This window comes from Drosophila serrata, unplaced genomic scaffold (genome assembly GCF_035046125.1).
Source record: "Drosophila serrata isolate PLE 108 unplaced genomic scaffold, ASM3504612v1 contig_362, whole genome shotgun sequence".
NCBI classification, from domain to species: Eukaryota; Metazoa; Arthropoda; class Insecta; order Diptera; family Drosophilidae; genus Drosophila; species Drosophila serrata.
Window position 1 is genome coordinate 2,528,188 of NW_028257260.1, and position 18,757 is coordinate 2,546,944.

The 18,757-nt window shown below is 31.8% G+C and overlaps 1 long non-coding RNA gene across 1 annotated transcript in view; it reads right to left on the reverse strand.

Annotated features, from left to right (window-relative positions):
- LOC147642739 (uncharacterized) overlaps positions 1-18,261 on the reverse strand; it is a 77,413-nt gene extending 59,152 nt beyond the window's left edge. Inside the window, exon 1 of the long non-coding RNA XR_015273101.1 lies at positions 17,837-18,261. This is a non-coding gene — a long non-coding RNA (uncharacterized LOC147642739). The remainder of the gene's footprint in view (positions 1-17,836) is intronic.
- Positions 18,262-18,757: the final 496 nt, after the last annotated feature.

Genomic DNA, 18,757 nt, shown 5'->3' on the forward strand with positions numbered 1-18,757 from the left:
AAAACAGCTCAAAAAAATTATATTAATTATAATATCCTTCAAATCGAGTTCCCATATAATTATTGTCTTAAAAAAAACCTTCAGATAATTTCCTTCAATTAATTTCAACTATAATAACTCTTGTTTAAAAAATCCCATATGCCATACATCTTTGTCTAATCTACATTTTCATAAAGAGCACCCAAAAAAATACCCCTTAACTGGTGTCGGAAATAAGGATAATCATTTTTTGTGAGAAAACATTTCTACATATATGTTTATATATATGTACATGTTTTTCTAACGCTTTGTTGTTGTTTACTTTGGCGTCTCTGAGCTCATTGAGTTGCCCGGCAGCCATTTTGTCATATTTGCTGGCACCTTTGTCAAGGACGCGCAGCTTTGAGCCATTTTCCAGCCATCTTTCATGTGATGTTTTCGTTCCTTTTCTTTTCTGCCACACATTCCATCCATTTCTATGTTTTTCAACCTTTTCTTGTTTTTTGTTCTTTTTTTTTTGTTTTTTTTTCTGTGTGTTTTTTTCTGCCATTTTCGTGGTTATTCGCAAAGAGCGAGATCGGCAGGAAGTTGTGCAAAATTTAAAACGGAAGTCAATTGTCAGAGAGGGCCAGCGATGGCCGCCGGAAGTGGCAACTGCATATGCAGCATCAGCAGTGCCATGTTAGTTTCCCTTAGCGGTGGCACAAAAAAAAAACAACAAACAAGTTATTTATCAAAAGAAGCGGGCAAAAAATTTGATAAATTATAAAAGAATCTATATGTACATATGGCGGTTTTACACTTTGAAAATTAAATCTTTGCAGGGTTACAAATTATTTGCTTTGGGTGGGTTATATTTCTAATAAATTTATCGTTTGTTATCGATAACAAAAACATCTTAAAATGTGCGCTATCAATAAAAGATGAGCAAATAAAAAGTAAAAAAAAGACACAATGTATTTTTGATAGGTTTGTAATTATATATCTATAAATCATTTATTACGGAATTATCGTCTCTAGTTACTCTTCTTAATTGTTTTCTCTTTCTTTTTTTTGCGTCATGATTTTTTATTGTTTTTTGTTTTCTATTTTTTTATTGAGTTATTGGCGCATTCATTTGCCATAAGCCGCATGCAAGATTTATGCCCGCCATGTGTCATGTGGCTAAAAACAAAACCCGTCGACCGGCTCACCATTCCCCCCCCCCCCCCCCCCCCCGCCCTCACCCCATTCCCCATAACACACACACACACACACACACACAGGCTTTTCCCGTTTTTCCCCATTTTTCCCATTTAGCATTTACCACTTTTCTACCATTTCCATACACAAACATGCTCATGGAGGGCACAAATTGTTTAAAAGCATCGACAACAACACAGGAAACGATTGCGAGAATATGCAAAAATATGTTCTCCATTTGCTGAGATCTCTCTTTCCTCTCGCTTAGCTCACATTTTGGTTTTTTTATATATTTTTGCATCATTTTCGTAGCCTGAATTCAGTTTGGAGACATTCGGAATTGGGATTGGAATCCAGCAAATATGCTTACACCCCAAAAATGCTCGACAAATCCTCAAGGAAAGAGTCTGAGATGCTTGCAACTTAAGAGCACTTCAAAACTATGACAAAAAATTGTTTTTAAGTTAAAGATATGATGGAAAAATTAGTTAAGCTTTTTAACTTAACAAAGAACTAGTCAATAAGGAAGACTAATTAAGTGTAAGTAACTTAAATGAGTGCCTCAAGAAACATCTTTAAAAAAGATTTAAGCAAAAAGTAAAAACTAAAAATCCCTTCTAATTAAATTTACACATTTTGTAATATATATTATATATATAAAAACTTCCCCTTTTTCTTCTCCCATTAACCATAGAATCCACTTGACATTGTCAAATTATAATTGACAGATGGCCATCAAAGTTTATTGATTTATGTGCTTAGCCAGTCATAAACAAAAGTTTGATGAGTATTAAATTGACAACGGAAAATTATGACATTGCAAAAAAAAAACAAATAAACAAACGGGATCGTGTTTAGCAATTAAAATAAAATTAAACTTAATTTTGATGTGCAATTAAACGCAACAACAGACAATCCAATGAAAACCAATCCAATCCGAACCGATCCATTCTCCACGTTTCATGTCAAAGTTGAAATGCTGACGCAGTCGCGGCTTTTTTCTCCCTCCGACCATTTCACCCCGGGAAACCCTGGGAAAACCCAGGGAAAACCCCGACCCCTGACCTCAGCGAAGTCGTTTATTATTTGCCGCCTGCTGTTGCATCATAAATAAATTTCGCAGTGCATTTAACGAATTGTGAACTCACCAAAAGGGAAATGTGCCTCGATATTCATACTCCATATATTTTATATGCCCATATGTTCAATAGGGTGGCCCCTTTTTTTTGTTATATTTTAAAATTTAAAATGAGGGATATTTAAAGATTTAAAAAGAAAAAGAAGATTTTCTGATCAATAAAGTCCTAAGAAAAATTCATAGTATCTATTTTCTATCAAGCAAATAATTATATAAAATAAAAACAATTAAAATATTATACTTCTGTTTAGTAGAATTTTTGGGAAGATATTTTTTCAAAAATAGGATTAACTTGTCTATTAAAAATATACATAAAATGTGTTGAACTAATAAACCTTTCACTGGTTGTTATTATTCTTTTGTGCACATCCTTTTTACATCATAAGGACACCCTAATGCACACATCTGTATCCTGAATCTGCTTGTTTGTGTGCGGCTGAATATTTATCTCTTGATTTACTGTCCATCCTCCACTTGGAGTTTGGGTCTCATCATCATGGACATTGTGCCAGGACATTGTAAAAGACCTATGCACAGTCAAAGGGTATATGCAATTGATAGAATTTCTTTAGAAATACATAAAGAAATATAATTTTAAATATAGATAATACAGGCAAGAATAAAAGGTAACAAAAATATTGGTAAATATAACAAAAATCCAGATAAAAATCAAACAAAATTATAGAAAATATTTAATGGCTTAAAAACAAGCTTGTTTTCTGTTAAAAATTTATATACATTTTAAGTAACCAAAAATATTTCAAATATATTTAAGTATATTTAAAATTATGTAATATATGTCAAATTTAACCTCAAACTCCCATTTTTAACAGGGCATTCCCCAAGTTCATCCTTTTTGAAATTCGCACCATTTTCCGCTGAGTTGAAAATGCAAAACTTAATGCGCTTGCAAAATTTATTCATAATTAAATATAAATTTTTGCTCAATTGTGGTTTAACACCCACAACACACACTTATACACACACATATTTGCATTTTCTTGCATCGAAAATATCATTTGTCAACTTTTTCCCCACGTGTCTGTGTGTATATTTGTTCGAAGGATTTATAAAAAAATTTGGTTTGAAGTTCACTCAATCATCGTCATTGTCATTAGTTTTGAACAGTATTTTTCCAGCAAATTTATTTCTGCAGTCAATGTAAATAATAATGTAAATAAATCAAAATTTATGCACTTATAATTAGACTCAAATAAACAGGAAACTGGGGGAAAACTAATATATATTTTAGGGGGAGGAAACTCGATTCACGACAAATTATCCGTAAAATATGCAAACGAAAAATGAAATTTTTACGACTCTGACAACAATTAGGGAAAATTATAAATTCAAACGGCAAATGAACCGTATAAATATCACCGCTCAAAGAAGAAAATGTGAATGAAAATGAGAATGAAAATGTACTTTCCCCTCCACTTTTTTTTTGTATTATTTTTTTTTTTTTTTGGGAAATATCTTTCCACTCAATCGATACAATATTGTGAACAGCATACTAAATACATCAAATGCTCTGTATATTCATAATAATAAATGATTTGCGATTTCCACAGAGCTGATAAACCGCCGCCAGGCGGAAAATGGAAAATGAGTGGGGCGTGGGGGGATGTAGGGAAAATTCGCGGCAACAATAAAGTTTAATAACCCAAAGAAATCCGGCGATGGAGACGCGTATAATCAGCATTATCAGCGACATCAATTTGTTTGGCCCCGCCCCCTTATTTTTCCTATGTAAATATATATATACGTATTCATATATATAAATATATACAGGCGCTAAGCTGTTAAAGTGTAAATGACGTGTAAATGGGCGACCCAAAGGAACACAAAAAAAATATATATATATTTATAAACGGAAAATGTGCCGGGGGAAAGTATTTTTTCATTCCGCCTTTCCATTCAAAGAGAGTCATAAAAAAAAGGCACATGGAAAAAAATGTGTCATCAATATTTTTAATTTATTGGAATTTTGCAAAAGAAGTTTTGAAAAGATATATTTTTTATTGTTTTTAGGGGTTTTAGAGTTTTAGTTGAATATATTCATTTCCAAATTGTTATGTATTTATAAAGTAGTTTTAAATAAAGATGAAGAGCTAACAGAAATTTATGGTCTATAAAAAAGTATTTAGTTCCTTATATATATTTTATATATTTATTTATATTTATATAGTAAAATTAAAACAATAAAGAAAAGTTTGCAGTTCAATTAATAAATCGAATCGGAAATCTATCATAAAAATGCTTAAGGTATTCGCATTCTTCGATATTAATCGATAGTTTACATGAAAACTTTATCGAGAAATCAAATACAAAAATTTCGACAAAAATTATAATGCCTTGCGAGGATATAATTATATGGGAGATAACCTTTAAACCCCTTAAAAAATATAAATGCAATACAATACTTATTAGAAAATATATTTTAATTCAATTCCCTTTTATATATTTAAACATCTAATTAAATAATTTTCCTTTAAGAATAAATTCCCCATAACTTGTTATATATTCAAATATATCCCCAACTTTCCTTTCTCTCTTCCATTTAAAAATTAAATTTCCTTAACTTGTTTGTCATACACATAAAATAAGCACAGCAATAATGTGATTTAATTATTAAAGTCCAATTCCTTTTGTCAGTGCATTTTAACGCATTCAAAAAGTAATTCATATTTCAGTCAGCGTTGATTGAACAAATTGTGAATAAAAAAAATACATATATATGTATGTACACTCAAACATTATTTCCCATTGATTTATTTATGATGGCGATTAACAATGGAGACGCAACTCAGACGATTGGGCCACTCAAAAAACTTTAGCACAATAAAAAACCTCAACCCTGGCCGTAACTTTTCAACTTCAAAGGGGTGAGAGAAGAGACAGCCTGATGAGGGGGAAAAATGGTTGGAAAATGTCGAATAAATTTCCACAACCTATCTAAATATATATACATCTATATGTATATTTTTTTGAGTTGGGTAAAGTTTGTCTCAAAAATGTTCATGAATCAAAATCAAAGAGAGGAACAGGCAGCTGTTCTCTGCCTTCCTTCTTTTTATTTATAATTAAATCATAAATTATATCTGGAAAATGGTATTAGCTTAATGGCAAAAACAGCCTGAAGGGGAAAAAATGGAAATGAAAAGGAAATGGGGGAATTAAATTAAAAGGTGGAAAGGCGACAAGAAACAAAAATGCATTAATTTATTTAACTTTTGAAAAAGGCATTATTTCCTATGTCAAATTTTTAATCCCTTGCAGGGTATTATAATTTCAGTCCGAAGTCTAAAACAAAGTGAAGGAATCTTTTCCGACCCTATAAATCATATATATTCTTGATCAGTATCAACAGGCAAAACTATCTGACAAATCTCCGGACAAAAAAACAAATTTTTAAAAATTTGCATTTTTTTTTTATAAAAATGAAGGGGTTACATCGTTAAAATGTACAAAAATTTACAAAAATTTTAAAATTTTATAAATTTTAAATTTAGTATGCAGATTTATTAACTTAACAAAAACTAGCATAGGAAAGCTTTCCGATTTAAAATTAATGATTTTTTGGCTTAGTTATGAATTTTTGAAAATTGAATTTATGGAATAAATTCTCATATACATATATCGATAATTATCGATTCAAAGAATGGGAATATTTTTAGCGTACTTATGATCGATTTTCGATATGATCCTATAATTCAATTGCAAACTTTAAGGGTAGTTTCCTTGCTTGTTGTAAATATTTTAGTAAATTAAAAGAAAAACATATGGGCATAAGGTAAACTATTTTGGGAATGAGCATTAGGCTATTTTTTTTTTTTAATGTATATAGAAATTGGTAAATAAATTTAATACTTAATGGAGTTTTTAAACTTTTAACTGCATTGTAGAATTAATGGATTTAAAAACATTAAAACAGAAATGTATGTTTTGTGGAGAAGAGAATAATAACTGAATAGCAAAAGAGAAATGCAACCCAAGCTCTAAGGATATTTAAATGAATATTTCAAATCAACTATCTAATACACCTTCTGTAACTATATATTATATGATCTATATTTGGCAAAAAGGATTAGCAAAGTTCTTAGTAGTAAATAGATCTGATGATCTATTTAAACCCTAGGACTTCTGCAGTTCCTTGAAGTTATTATAGATTTTATATATTAATCTCTGCCATCACCTTTTTTTATGCCAAAAATAATTGCCTTACAAGTTTAGCAATTAATCTGCAATTAAAGACTGAATCCGATTTCGAGTTGAGTTTTTCCTTTATTTTGCCGAGTGACGACAAGGACGAGGACGACGACGACTGCGTGTGACTTGGGGGTGTTTTATTACGCATACATCATGTGGCCCAATCACTCTCGAGCCCATATCCATGCCCCATTCCCACTCCCATTTCCACTCCCATTTCCACTCCCATTTCCACACCCAATCCCTACTCCACAATCCCTTGGTCCCTTGGCTTTTTCCCTTTCACATTTACATCCTTCTGGTGGCGTCTCGTGTTGACTCGTCTTGATTTGATTTGATTTATGCCCTGCTGAATGCAAAGCGAGAAAATGACTTAATATTTATGGAAAACATTACCGCAATATCCTACTTGCTAGACAGGAATATATACATATACATACATACGACCACCCTTGCCATTTTCCTGTTGCAACATTTTATGTTCTTTTAATTTGCCCACCCATCTGGGTGGTAGGAGGAGGGGGAAAAACATTTTCCTTCTTGTGCACATGAAGGGGGGAGTGCAGTAGTAGTAGGTGGAAATGCGCCTGTCTCAAGGGCGCCACAAAAACCGCGACACATCGCGAGACAACGTTTGGCAATGGAAGGAGGCAAAGGATGAGGCGTTGAGAAATTGCTGCGGTTCAGCTCAAGGATTGCAATAACAAATTTTCGTGCTAAAAATCAAAATCAAAAAAAAAAAAAAAAAAATTGCACAAACCAACCCAAAGCAATTCGTGAGAAATTCGCATAAGCTCTCAGATTTCCACTATCATATATGCACGGGGGAAGGTTTGTAATAAAATATTTATTACTCTACTTATAGAAATGCAAGGCACAGATGGGGGAAGTCCCATAGATCATTGAACTATAAGTCTTGCTTTCAGGTTCATCAAAAATGCAGGCCTAAGAAATGGCAGTAAATTATAGAAGCAGGAAAGAAACAGAAACTTATTTAAATGCATATAGTTAAAGGGAGTTATTAAAGAAAAATGAATCTTCAAATATCCATTAATTTATGAAATTGGAAAGTGAAGATTAAGTCCTGGTATCATTATTTTTTCTCCACACTTGGTCTTAGTCCATTTCCCTAAAAGCTTCATATATATGTTAGCGATATTTTCCTTGGTTTTCCCCAAAGGATTCTGGAGTGTGATGTAAAGAATCTACTTGTATCAAAAGAGTTGCAAATGCAAAAGTCAACAACAGTCACACTTTTCTTATGATCCCCAAATGCTTTGGGGAAATCATTAATGTGATGGAAAGCATTTTGTAATACTTATAGTTTCAACTATTTTTACATACACAAAGAAAATTACAAGAAAATTTAAGCTTTGTGTTTGCTTAAATTAATTTTCTTTCTATACAAAATAAAGTTTAATAAGAAGACAACATTATTTGCTTAAATTGGGGGTGCCATAGAAATTGTTTGGAGTTTTACAACACTTAAAAAATATGCCATGACATTTTACTTTGTAAATAAATTAACAATAAATTAATACAAATGAAATAAATATTTTTAAATCGTCCTAAAATTACCTAAAAATATGGCAATATTTTACTGCTTTTAAGCATTTATTATTATTATATTTATTATAAAATAATATCTTTCGCACATTTATAAACCTATTCAAAATAAGCCACATTTTTTAATTTGATGCCAGAAAATCTCTTTTAAAAATGCAGGCTAAATTTAAGATAATATGGCAATTATAACTGGTAAATAATATAGCAATTATATCTTGAAAATAATATAGCAAATATTTCTTCCAGAAAATATACAAAATATATATTTTAAAACTCGGAAAGTAGTCATACAATTTATAACATTTATGCCAGAAGTCTATTAAAAAAATAAACGTCAAATGTAAGAAAATATAGCAATTATATAAATAAATAAAATATAGCACCTTTATCTTCCAGAAAATATACAAAATATATATTTTACAACTGTGAAAGTAATCATAAAATGTATAACATTTATGCCATCAAGAAAATAATGGCTAAATATGAGAAAATATAGCAACAATTTCTTGCTGAAAATATAGCAATTATATTTCACACAAAATATAGCAATTATATCTTTCAGAAAATATACAAAACCCATACTTTTAAACTCTAAAAGTAAATCATAAAATTGCAACCAGTCTAGTGTTTCATTTTACACAAAACTAAAACACAAACAAAATAATTCAAAACCTTATCTGTTGTCTTTTATCAAAATCATGAAACTCTCCCTCTTAATTAGTTATATTTTATTTTCCATTTTGCTGTAGAAAAGCATCACTATTATTCTTGGACAACTAAATATTGGACAAAAATCTTATTTGTCTCACTCTGTTTGCGACAAACAAAACGAGGAGAGGAAGAAGTTGAAGTAGAAGACGAAGGCAAACAAATCAACAAACACACAATATCTGCTGTTATCTGAACGCTTACACACAGACACCGTACCCTTTGACCCCTCGAAAGATAGAGAGAGAGAGGGGGGAAGAGGGGGAGAGGGGGAGAGACCCCTTGATGCCAGAGTCATTTCTAATGCGAAAACTATCGACAGTCCATGGCCACAGTGAGTCCGAGTGAACTGTAACTGTGGCTGCTGCTCTGCTACTATTTACAATTTACTACTTCTGCCACTGCCACTGACTTTGGCTTGGATATTTGCTATATCTGTAAACGAATCAAATTGAAAAAGGCAAATGCGAGAGGGTACTTTCAGGGGGGGAGGGGGAAGGGAGAGGGGGTTAGTACACAGAGAGAAAAGTAAGGGTGACTCAGATAATGCTGTAAAATAATAGAGAGCTTGAGTATACACTTAATTTGAAACAATTTGATAACTCGTGAAGAAGAAGTTTTTAGAAGTCTTAGAAGATCTTTCGATTAAAAAATATAGGTTGTATTTTACATAAATTATATTTATATTTATTTAAAATTTATTTAGTACTTTTACTCATTAAAATTATGATTAAGAAACGGTCAAGAGAAATAAAAGAATCATTCATAAAAGTATTCGCTGGCTTTCTCAAATATTTAATTTTGACCTATTTTTTAGCTGATAAATTGCGTTCTTAAAAGTTATTTGGTTAAAAAAAAAAGGTCAAATTATATATAAAATATATTTATATTTTTTTAAATTTACTTAGTATTTCTACTCATTAAAATCATGATCAAGAAAAAGTCAATAGAAGCCTAAAACCATTTAAAAAAGCATTGCTTTCTCAATGATTTAATTTATTCAACAATTTGATAAAACTTAGAAGTTTATTGGTTTAAAAAATATAGATTAAATTATATAGGAAATATATTTATATTTACTTAGTATTCTACTCATTCAAATTATGATCAAGAAAAAGACAAAGGAATTATTAAAATCATTAATAAAAACATTGCTTTCTTAATGTTTTAATGCATTCAACAAACTCTAAGCTTCTAAATTATATTCTTGGAAGTTAGATTACATTATATATATAAAATATTTGTTTAAATTTTACTTAGTATTTCTACCGACACAGAAAAAGCCAAAGGAATTATTGAAATCACTCATAAAAGCTTTGCTACTGGCCTTCAAATTGTGTTCCTTAAAGTTTTTGGTTAAAAAAATATAGGTTATGTATATATTATGTATAAAATTTATTTATATTTATTTAAAATTTACGATGTATTCCCCCTAATAAAATAATAATAAAGAAAGGCATAAGGAATTGGGAAATCAAATTATTAAACTCATTCATGAAAGCATTGCTTTCTTATAGAGTTCATAAATTTAACGTTTTCTTAGCTTCTAAATTGTGTTCATTGAAGTTTTTGGGTTCAAAAAACTATATATTTAAATTCAAATAAAATGTATATAGTATTTTCTAGCAGTGTCTTAGAGACACACGCCCTTCAAGCTGCCATTGCAATCCAATCCGGCTCAAATCCGACCAGATGACATGACAAATTTCGCTGCTGCCTTGTGCTTCTGCTTGGCGGCAAGCTGCAGTCAAAGTTGAAACTGGAAACTGAAAATCCCAGATCCCAGAACCGAGAGCTGAGAACGAAAACGAAAACTGAAATCTGAGGCAACCACGGATGCTGCAACGCTGACAATTCAATTGTCACATCCGTTTATAAAGTTGGCAGAACATTTCAAGGTTAACTTTTTCGTCGCAGGGACCGCAGGCAATGCTTCTATTTCATTTTTTGGTGATTCAGATTCTGATTCACAATCTACGTTACTGATTCAGGATCCAGTTACTTTTGCCATTTTGCTATTTGACTGTTTCCTGTAAGTGTCTGCCACTTCCGGTGCCGAAACTTGCCTTGATTTTAATTTGACAGAACTCGCTCTCAGTAACCATCAAATTTCACAGATTCTGAACAAACCATCGACAACGACACAGATTGTGGGGCGATTAGGATGAGGCCACTCAAAAATTGAAAACTTTTCCCCTTCCCTCTTCCATTTTTATTTACGTTTTCTGTTTCAAAAATGTTTCCCACCACTCCCCCTAACCACAAAATCAAGTCAGCTGGCAAATGAAAAGTCAAGAATCAAATCACTCAAACAACTTTTCTTATTTTTGTTCGTGTTTGATTTATTTCTTTTCGTTTCGACAACTGTGTGTGTGTTTCGTTTATTAAATATTTAAAAATAATCTCTTGGGGAAAATTGAATGCAAATAAGTAGCTTATGATAAACAAATATTGTACTGTCTGTGAATTGAAATGACAAATGTTCAATTTGGTTTTGAGCATTTTAAGGACCAAGTAGATCTAAAAGCTTTAAAAAAAAGGTCTACTTAAATTATTAATAAATGTTAATTTAATGGTTCTGATAATCAGAAGTTGATATTTAACATGAATTTAGTAAACATTTTAAAAGAGAAATGTAGAAAAATGCAATTCAAGAAGAAACTAATGTTATTTTAATATAATTTTAAGAGTGGAGGAAAGTTTCAAATTCTTATTTTGGGGATACATTTTGGATTATTCAGTTATTCTTAGTATTTGCTGTTTTCTAAGAATTTTGTACTTAAAAATCTTTGCTGTGGTTTAAACTTCTAATATAAAACTTTAACTACTGCATATTTATACGTATATTTATACGTTTCAGCTCAGATGTTATTAAATACACATAAATTTTGAAGGGTTTAAAGATACCTTGATAAATAAATCATACCTTATCTCAAATATATTATCCAGACAAAACTAAAGATTAAATCAAAATTTAATTACCTTGAGAGCAAAAATAAAAACTCTAAATAATGCTAGACACAAAAATTACAAATAAAAGCTTGCCTAAGGCTCAATTTCTGTAATCCATTCATGATAATTCCCATTTATTAAGCATATAGTATGTGTATATAAATTAACATACAATCGAAAACAAGTAAATATTCCCATATATAAATACTTATATAATTTTTCATATTTTGCGTTGTAGACGCCAAAAGCTTTTTATAATTATAAACCAATGATTGAAATGCCCTTCGTCTCTCTCTCTCTTTCTCTCTGTATCTCTCTCAGAAAAATAGAAATATAAAAAGTGTTGGAGATAATGTGTACGAATAGAAATAATCCGCAAGATGAACTGAAATCGTAAAGACTGCTCTGCGAAGATAACCTTTAGGGTCAGCTCTTTCCGCTTTATATACACAAGTATATATAAGTAAAGTGTGCGGAGAGATATAAATATATATATATATATAGAGTACATATAGGTATATTCAGCTGCGTCTTCTCTGTGTTTTTGCGGCTTCTTAACCAATCTACACGTAATCCAATTTGCGCCCTCGTCTCCAGCAATTGTTTTTGATTATTTAATTTGCCAGACTTTTGCTTTGATTTAGTTTCGTTTCGTTATCCTTCGTATTTGCCTGAGTTTGCTATTTTTTTTTTTTTGAAGGAGACTCTTTGGGCCTTGAGGCTGAGTTCAGCAGACCGACCACAAGATTTGTCCTTAGCCCTTCTCTATCTCAAGGCTCCTTGGTACTTGGTAGCCTTTTGTCTTTGTGCCTATGATTTACTCCTGCCGCAGTTCGGAGACCTTGAAAATATTGCAGCGCATTGTTACCAACATTGCTTTTTGGACGGAAAAAGACCGCAGGACACCGACAGCCAACTGCCACTGCCACAGTGGGCAGCCAAAGAAGGTCATAGAAATATGTAACTCAATGTATATTGGTTGGAAATGTAACTCATTTTTAAGAACAAAAATATTTAAACTAAACTCAGCTGTACTGAAATGTTATACGTCTCTAATCTATAAATAATCTTAATAAAAAAAAATTCTAAATAAAAGTTATATGAAGATGCTATAGAAATCACTAGGACTTTTTAAAACTACTTAAAAATGTGTCTAAGATTATGCTATATAATTTTACATTGTAAAAATATATCATTGCCCACTTTTAGGTATGTTTTGCTTTTAAACAAATGCTGCTTCCAAATTCAACTTCGTAGAAATATAACATTGCATACTTTTAGACACATTTTAAAGGGTTTTAACACTCCAAATAATTTCTTTAAACAATGATAAATAGTAATTATTAAGCTTCAAACGTATTCTTTACTAATTTAATGGTTTTCCTTTCTTTTCTTAAAAGAAACTATACATACATTTTCTAAATTTATAAATAGCAAAGTATATTTAAATGGGATATCTCTTGGTCGACTCTCAAAAGCGTTAGAATTTTTTTTATTTTTTTTTGGCCAAAACGTGCAACATGGCTGGCAACATTTCCACCTCAGTTGGTGCCTCTAAGCCTCCTCTATCCCCCCTACTACTACTACTGACCTCCCTTATTCTCAAACCCCAATTTTCACCCCTTTTCCACCCCTTTTTCACCAGTTTTTAGCCTTTGTCTCTGTGCATTTGGCTTGACAGTCGCAGCAACCAAAAGTGCGCTTCGAGCCTTTGTTTTTCCCCTTTCTCTCTCACTCTCTCTCTCTCTGTCTTTCTATTTGAATATATATATTTTTTTGTTATTTTTCATTTTGTTTGTTTCAGTTTTTCCGATTTTTCATCTCCTTCTTCTTCAGATTTTTCTTGCCTCTTGCGGTTTTCCCAATGTTTGCATTATTAAAATACGTTTACAGTCGCGCCGAAAAACAAAAAAATCTGAGATCTGAGATTTTAGCCACAAATGGTTATACCTTTTTCTTTCCACCTTCAGTCTCCACCAAAGTAGACACAACTTTCAATCGCGGCTAATTGCTTGAGTCAGCAAAACTTTCTCGTTCCAAGAGCACAAAAAAAAACTTGCAAATAATATGCGTGTGGGGTTTGGGTTAGGAAAAATATAATCGAATATAACTTAGCTTCATAGAAATTATTATTTGTTGCTAAAGTTTGAGCCAGGCTGGGCAAAAGTTTTGCCGCTCGTTTTGCATAATAGCGATATAATTTTCGGCTATGGAATCATTATTTCATTGATTCTGGTCGATAGTTAGAAGAAGTCTAATTGAATTTGTTCATACTTGGTTTATTTATTTTTTTGGTATTAAAATAATTAATTGTTTTCGGGAGGTAAAACGGGTTAGCTGTGTGTCTGTTATTTATGGGAATAACTATTGAAAATACCATTAATTTTTTTCCATAATGAATGTTATTTTTATAAAAATGAATATTTTGTCCTGCTAGTTATTAACATTTTATATATATATGTAATTTAAGCATTATATTCATTCCATTAAATAGTTTTTTATGCCTTTAATTATTTTCATTTCATAAGCAAAGATTAAATAATAGATGAACAAATAATAAGTATGGCTTTGTACTTGATATTGAAGTAGCTTGAATTAATTTTTATATTTAATAAATAGGCTCTTTAAAACTTGACATTTCTTCACAGAAATTTTAAACTAGATTATTATAGGATTAATATAAATTAAGACAAAGCTTTTTAAGATCTTTTATAAGGCAAACTTATTTCACTTCAATTTATATTCTACCTAAAACGTAGAGCTTTTTAATGGTTAATAAATTTACTATGACTAAGATTTAAATAAATAATTGAGACTCTCTGTTTCATGAATAATCTAAGAATAATAATTTTTATAAACTAGCTTTATTTTTATGTATTAATTTATCAAATTAATAATTCTTCCCAGTAACTCCTTAATAGATTTGTTATTTTAAACGGAATCGACTTGAGTCAAAAGCGTTTTGCATTACCAACCCGGATTTCCATTAGATTTCTTTTGGGTTCCTCGAGTTTCCTTGAGTTTCCCCGACTTTTCTCAAGTTTCCCCAACAAGTTTCCATGATTGATTTGTCGGCAACAAGGCGACCCAAGCCCGAGACGTTTCCCGTTGAAATGCAGCACAAACGCAACAAAAGTCGCAGTAAATTAATAAGCCTGCCGCACACACACGGCATCAGGGGGGGGCCTTTCCCTTCCTCCCCACAAATCCCCGGAAGTCCCCTCCCCCCCTCCCCCTACTCCTCCCCTCTTATGTGTAAAGTACAACAAAATAGTATCACATACTGACCTGACCTACTCTTCAGTTGCAAGTACGGGCACGGATTTGGAGAACGGGAACGTTGCACAGCGGTGGCGGCGGTAGCAAAAAATAAAGAATAAAACACAAAAACAAAATAATATAAAAAATATGAAGGAGGAGGAAAAAAAAATATAGAAAATTTTATTATAGAAAAAAAAAGTGTACTCCATATGTGGTGTAGGCTTATAAGTATAAGTGTTTGAGCAAACACTGAGAGTAAGGAGTAATTTTCCAAGCAAGTTGTGAATGTTTTTTAGAAAATTTAACCCTTGAAACTAGGCTCATTATTTGGTTTATATATAATATAAATCTAATAAATTACTTTAATAATTTATAGAAATTTAACCATGAATTTGTTTGAATAATAAGTGAACTATCTATATAAACAATTGTATTTTGCTTTGCATTTTCGTTAAAATGCTCAATTGTAGCATACAGTCTTTCTGGTTTATAAAAAACTAATTAAATATATATATTATATATCCTAAACTGATCTTTATAATACATCGAACATAGCCATATTTGTCATAATTTTTTCCGAGTGCATTTTTCCATTGAAAAGTGGAGTTTGGGCTTTGGAGCCTTGGCTGTTTGAAGTCGGACCCTTGGCATCCCCCCTTTATTTTTTTTGTTTTGGAGAGGGTCCTTCATGCTGGGACCCCCGGAACACGCGATGTTTAACGGGGCGGGGGGTATTATATACGACTATATATGGAAATATGGGATATATGTATCCTAGATTGGAGGGGGGGGGGGAGATGCACAAGGGAGGGGGGAAGGCTGTGGGGTCTCTAACGATGCCTGCCTGCCTGCCTGACTTTATTCTGACGGACTGTTGCGTGTTTTGGAGCTAACAACAGCGACGTACTCTCGTTGTTATTATTATTGTTGTTATTGTTGTTGTTGTTGTTGTTGTTATTATTGTTGCTGTTGTTGCTGTGGCTTCTATATACGTTCTATTGTATTATATTTTCCATGCTTTGACAAAAGCCCCAAGCCACTTAGACAAACTGCTTCAACTTTCTGCCCGGCTCTCTTGTTGTTATTATTGTTATTTAATGTTTATAGTTCGCCGACCAAGATGCGATATGCAGTGCCTGCAGAATGTTGGCCGGGAGTTTTTTTTGTCTGTGTGGGGGAATCCCCTCTCACTTTCACAGGCGTAAGAAAAGGCATTATTAGCCATGTAAATTATTGTATTAGGTGGCGTAACACAAGTCGGTCTAAAAAAAATATATAAATATAAATAAATAAATAACCGAATTGTATATAACAACAAAAAAGCTCAAAGGCGAAATCTGAGTAATTGTCAGACGAAGTGAAAATAAAGCTTATAGGAATTATATTTTCATTTCCAACTTTTAACTTTTAACTGAGAAATACACTTTAAAAATTTTGGAGATTTGTCAAGTTTATATGTTTAATTTTAATGGAAAATTTAACACGATTTTTTTTAACTGGTCAATGTTTAGCTTGAACTTTAGAGAAATTTATTTTAAATAGCGCAATATTTTAAATATAATAAACTTCAATAATTTGAACCAGGATTATAAAAATTGTTTAAGCATTGAAAACTGTTAAGACGCCAAACATTCATATACAAATAACTGATTTTATTCAAATTTAACAGAACCGATATTAAAATCGTCAAGAAGGTTTATTTATAAATTGATTTTAAAAACTTTCTAACTTGCAAATTTATTTTTCTTTCATGGTCACGTCATAAACATATTCATATTTAAGAAATATTACCAACAGTGTTATTATAATAATTTACAGAAACATCAATTATACAAAATATGTTGTGATACGTATTTGATTCCACTTTCAGTAAAATTAGTCTCTGCTTTTGAATTTATTATTCAGTTATTTTTGATATCATTAGTTATTTTTTTATTTAAGTACTTAAATTGAATGAAGAAAAAGCAATTAAGGAATTTTATACGCCTTTAAATAATTATAAAATAAATGGTGAATCCAAAATCAAACTATCTCTAACTCAAAGGGTTTTGATATTCGTTACAAAAGGTGTTTAGAAGTATTCAACAAAATATTTAAGGTCCACTGTCTTACTAGTTTTCAAATTCTAAGTGTTTTTTTTTTTTAGCACCCTTTAATATACTTTCTAAAAGTATACCGAATATTTGTCAAAAGAGCTTTTCAATCTCCTAATTCTACTCCCCAAGTTCAATGACATTCCCTTGATCTCGATCAAGATCTTCCATACTATTTCCAGAATTGAGAACATTTCCTGAATTTGCTTATGCATTTGCTTGTTTTGAACATTTAAATTATTTGCAATCGAAATCAATCAATAAAATCGGCAACAATTGCCATTTGAATTGCTAATCAGCAAGAGCGAAGAAAAAAAAAAACAAGAAAGAGAAAAATAAGCTGAGATGACGATCACGATCACACACTCACACTCACACACTTGAAAAAAATTGTTATATACGAAATAGGTTTTAATTGAGCACAACAACAGTAATAAGTAACAACGGTAGGCGGTCTCACGTTGACTTCACTTTGGGTTTTTTTATTTTATATATTTTGTTTTGTTTAACACTTTTTCGCTGGAAAGATGACTTAATGGCACACGAACAAAAATATGATAAATAATACAACACAATTAAGAATATACGTTTGTGAGAAAAAATCCCAAATCATTAGCACTTTAATTGTACGTTTAGTATTCTTCTTTTTTTTAATTTCTATTTTTATATAGTATGTAGCTCTTTTCTGAATTGTGTTATTTTTTCGAAACGCGCTTTTGTGTGGAAATCACGGTCTCGGCTTACGTACTTTGAATTTTGCGTCAAAAATCGCTAAACGCTGCGTTGGAAATGCGGGAATATTGTGATAAACCGGTGTATAAAGCTCGCACAACTAACAACATCAGCGCTTCGTTTTGCACTGACTGAGGCGCCAATGTAGCGCCAAAAACCGGTTCGGCACCACATGAACCGTTCGCTTTGGGGCTCGGGATTCTTCGGCTTTTTGGCCTTCGTGCAAGCCGCCTCGCATCATCATCATCCGCAGTGGCGCCTCTCGCTCGCTCGCTCGCACACTCGCTCTCGGCCTGCACTCTCGCCCCCATGTCGCTCCCCAGTCCGCTCCCGCTTCCTCTCTCGCCGATTTCAATGCCAAGCCAAAGCAGCTGTTTCCAGCGTGGATTTTGTTGTTTTGATTTTTTGTCGCGCTCGCATGTGTGACCGACCGCGTTCGCCAGCTCGTGTGGCTGTGTGTTTGTTTTATAAGCGTCAAAATGCATCGCCTTCGAATACCGTTTAATTTTCAAGCATGGGTTCATATAGGCTAGGGGACAATGCATGTCGGAAAATAACTTTAGAGTTATATGAGCTAGGGAAAGTACGCTGTGATTTATTTATTGTCAAATATATCTGGATCATTATCATATAAAAAATATTGTAAATTTTGACATACCTATAAAACAATAAATACTATTTATTTATTAACTAATTTATCATTTATTTATTAATATTGATATCAGTAGCAATACTTGCTACGAATTTAAAATAGATCAGTACAAATGCCTGAAACAAATAGCTATTGTCTTAATATTCCCATGTCCAGGTAAGCAAATATTTATCCAAATGGCGTTTTATTCTTATATTATTATTATTTCTCTCTTATTTATTCCCATTGTTTGCTACATGTGTAATCCATAGCCTTAACCAAACCGTCCAACACTCCCCTGCATAC